Source organism: Tupaia chinensis, unplaced genomic scaffold (genome assembly GCF_000334495.1).
Source record: "Tupaia chinensis unplaced genomic scaffold, TupChi_1.0 Scaffold144360_1, whole genome shotgun sequence".
Lineage (NCBI taxonomy): Eukaryota > Metazoa > Chordata > Mammalia > Scandentia > Tupaiidae > Tupaia > Tupaia belangeri.
The window spans coordinates 30,704-34,936 of NW_006204220.1; positions in this window are offsets into that span (position 1 = coordinate 30,704).

Below are 4,233 nucleotides of genomic sequence, written 5' to 3' on the forward strand. Positions count from 1 at the left end.
GATTTCTTATTTTCTGTCTCTCTGTCTCTTTCTGTCTTTCTGTGTCCTGGGTGAGCACACTCAAACTATAACAAAATTCTCCCTCTAAAATCCAACAACAAAAAACTTATCTATGGTTTCATCCAATTTGGCCAATAAGTGCTTTTTTTAGAGAGTGATTTGTGCTATAGCAAGTGTGTGCTCACTGGAAAGACAGAGACACACAGCAAGAAATCACCTCCCAAAGAGAATGATCATCCCACAATAACTTCTTAATTTTACTGGGGTTTTGGGCACCCGTGCACACTCATGATGAAGGAATTTCAAGCTGCATGGTCAGAGACTTGAACCGTGGTTAGCAATGTGTGAGTCTAGCAACTGAGTCACAATGGCACTCAATGATCAAAGTTTTGTGGGTAATAACAACATTAAAAAATACAAATATTAATACTAGTTTTGTGATACAAGCACTTTGGACCTCTCTTGGTCACTAAATTACAAAGCTTGTTGTCTCAGGATGGGGGAGGTCCCCAAAGCTTTACTTGGCAATTATAAAATCATAAAGTCTGGGGGGAGAAAAAGAGGTAAAACATGTTTTTACCAAATTGTTTTTCACCAAAATGAAGGGTTACAGGTGCAGAGCCCCAGGGCAGAGAGATCTCCAGAGCTCCTGGATGGGACTTAAGTAAAACAGTAAAAAGTCAGGAAAGTAAGAACTGCTCTGATTAGGCATGAGTCTCAGCACCATGGTTCCTGTAGAAATGCCTTTTTTAATGCTTCTAGGTATGTCCTTTTCTGTCATGCCAGTCTGGCACATGATTTGGGCAGGCTGAAGGCAGATGGTGAAGTAAGAATCCCTTGTGCCCTCCACAGAGTAGCCTCTCCTAACAGAGGGCTGAGCCTGCAGACACAATCCAGTTCCATCTCCTTCTCAACTCCCACACATAGGGCTTTTTACCTGTGTTGGGCCAGCTCAGACATGTCATTACCTTTGATTAGTGTCTTGCTACTTCTGCAGCCTTTACAAACGGCATGTGAGATGACAGATATTAACTGTCGTACATACTTGAAGCCAAGTGTCTACAAGGATGGGGACCTGGCACTGGCAGCATTTTTTTCCTCTTTATGGCATGGGGGAACAATATATACTTACACACAATTACCTGACAAAGCCAACTCAAGAAGTGTCAGATGATTGGTAAGTTGTTGGTTATATGTATGTGAAAAGGTGATTATACCTGTGTACTAATGTAGTTTGCATATATACATGTGTGTGTGATTAATGTCACTTGAGAATAATTATGTGTGCACAGAAATGAAGTGCAGAATTGTGAACTCAGGATGTTCTGCCTTGTTATGTTCTTATTATCTTTTTCTTATTTTCAATGTTTCCCCATTGCTTCCAAGAGAGAAGAGAGAAATTAATATAGTTTGTTGTCCACTTTGTTAGCACTATCCCCATATTCAGTCTTTAAGAGGCTCAGAATGAGTGAAATTATTTGTACCTTAGTCCTTTTATAACCAAGACCTGTATAGTGAGGCCCACATGCATATTGAGACACTGTCCTCCTAACATAAAGTTAATGTTAGCATCAAGATGCTGACTCTGGGTGTTCACCACTGACTAAGGGATTGTAGAAATGTGCTCTGTAGAGAAGCCATGAGTATGTAAAGGCCACCACAATATATTAACCAGGAAGGATGGCCACTCTTCAATACAATCTCCATTCTCCTGTCAGCATCATTTTTAAGTTACCAGGCCTGGTACTAATAATAAAGTCAGCCATGTGAAAATCCGGAGCCTTAAACATCATGCCACCCATTCATCCTTTCATATGTTTTAAAGCCTCAAAAAATATATATGGGAAGTGTGACTTTGAGATTTTGCAGTAGTTCAGGAATGTTAGCTTCAAGTCTGAATATAGTGAGGATAAGTAGGAATTTAAACCCAAAGAGCAGGTTGGGAGTAATTGGATAGAAAATTACTAAATGGTAACATTACAGGTAATGGAGATTTTGGCCAAATTCACTTGTGTAAATTACATGCAAGTATGCAGATAGGACTGGACAAACTCTCTGAAGTCTGATTAAAGTTTTATCAAGGGGCAAGCAGGTGACCTCACAGTTAAGGAACTCTACTCCCACCTGGTTGAGGTTTGAGTTGCAGACCCAGCAGCTTGAAACTTACTCTGTGCTACACACAGTGATGGGTTTCAGTCTAATTTTAGCCCAGCAACAGGGAGTCATAAATTCCTCTGACACTTGTAATGGGGACAGAGTGAACATTTACCAGACACAGAAATCAAAACCACAGTAACTCAATTATGCAGAGTCCATCCCCTATCTCCCTAGAGTGGAGTCGAACTCCTAACTCAGCATGGAGGTTAAGGCAGCTGATTTCATATGGCTGACTATGTGGTTTAAGGTACTGAATAAAGTTGCCTGAGAAACATGCCAGGTGGAAGTTTGCCTGCCTATTCAATAATACCAAGTGCAAAATAAAAAAGAAGGGATTGTGGAATGACCATCCTCCAGAGGGTGATTTCCCACTCTATTTTTCTCACTAACTCCCTCTCTCTGTGTGTTTCTCTATGGTGAGTACACACACCCTATAAACAACAAAAAAGTAACAGTACAATATAGCAATTTAGACAAAGTGAGTTCTTCTTGCATAAAAATATTCAGTGTACCATCCTTTATTAACAAATCAGGGGACCAGCAGATGGCACAGAAGTTATGTAGCTAGACTCTCATATGACTGACTTTGCATGTGCATTTATGCAAAAGCATTTCTAGGAAAGAAAAAAGAAAGGAAACTTTTTAATGTTTAAATCAAAGCCTGCTGTTTCTCACATGGCTGACTATGTGGTTTGAGTACTGAATAAAGTGGCCTGAAATACATAGAAGGCAGACGTGTGCCTGCCTATTCATCATCCCAAATGCAGAATAAAAGTAAAATACCTGGAGCATGACAATTTTTCAGGAGGTTATTTCTCATTTTCTTTTTCTCTCTCTGTCTCTCTCACTCTGGTGAGTGCACATACTGTATAACAACAACAACAACAACAACAAAGAAACAAATGACAGAAGAACCAATGCTGAAAAAGTAGAGTTCTTATTTCACATGTGTTTTTAACAAATCAGGGACAAGCAAATGGCTTAGCACTTATATCACTGGTCTCCCACATGACCAACTGCTTTTTTTTTTTCCAACTGCTCTTTGAGTCCTGGAACTGGTGGCTTGAAAATCACACCTGGACATGTGTGCATACATTCCCAGCATCCCAGGAAGAGAAGAGAGGATAGGGGATTTGCAGATGGCCATGCCTTTTGGGGATAATTTTTCACTTTCCCTCTGTGTGTCTCTCTCTTTCTTCAGAAAGCTAATGCAACCTAAGGAAAAACCTCTCAGAAAAAATGAAAAATTTCTGTTTATGTTAAAGTCAAAATTTAAGAGAATAAGACTAGAATAATTCCAGAGAATGGGCATACAATTAAAGATATTACATAACAATAATTCAAGTAAGAAAAAAAAATGAGCAATTTTTGAAATCTCAAAAACTAGTTTTAGCTAATATTAATTTAAAAGTTAAGAACTTCCAAGTAGAAAATGAACAATTAAAAGGCCAATTAACTACAGAGAAAAATATTGTTACAAATTGGTAGAAACACTTGATGTAGTCAATAAGTGAACAGAAGACCTGAATTAAATATATAATTTTTAACAAAAACTTACTTAACACATTTTTCAGTTGATGTAGAAGTGTATAGAACTATAGAAAAAGCTATCAAAAAGTACCTGAAATGTGCCAAATGGTTGAAAAATTGGCAAGGCAGATGGTATTTTTAAAATTATTTATTTAATGTTATTTGTTATTGTTTTCTTTTGAATTTGCTATAGGGCATGTGTATGAGAGAGAGAGAAAGCAAGTTGCCTGGGCTTGGACTTGAACTGTGGTCAGCCTATAAGTCTATAACCTTAAACCACCTGCCAATTGCTAGCCCGCCAGATGCTATATAAAATTTCCAGAACATAGGTAAAATGAGAAATGCTTCAATTGTGGTTTCTGGACCTACATAGAAACAAGATGACATGTGGAAAACATTCAAGAAGTGTTATAAAGGAGAGTGCTATCATGAGGAATGTAACACATCATTGAGTACTAGTCTTCCCAATAGTGCCAGGAGAGCATGGTACTAATGTTATCCTCACAGAAAATCTGAAATATTTCAGGTGATATACATATTAACTAC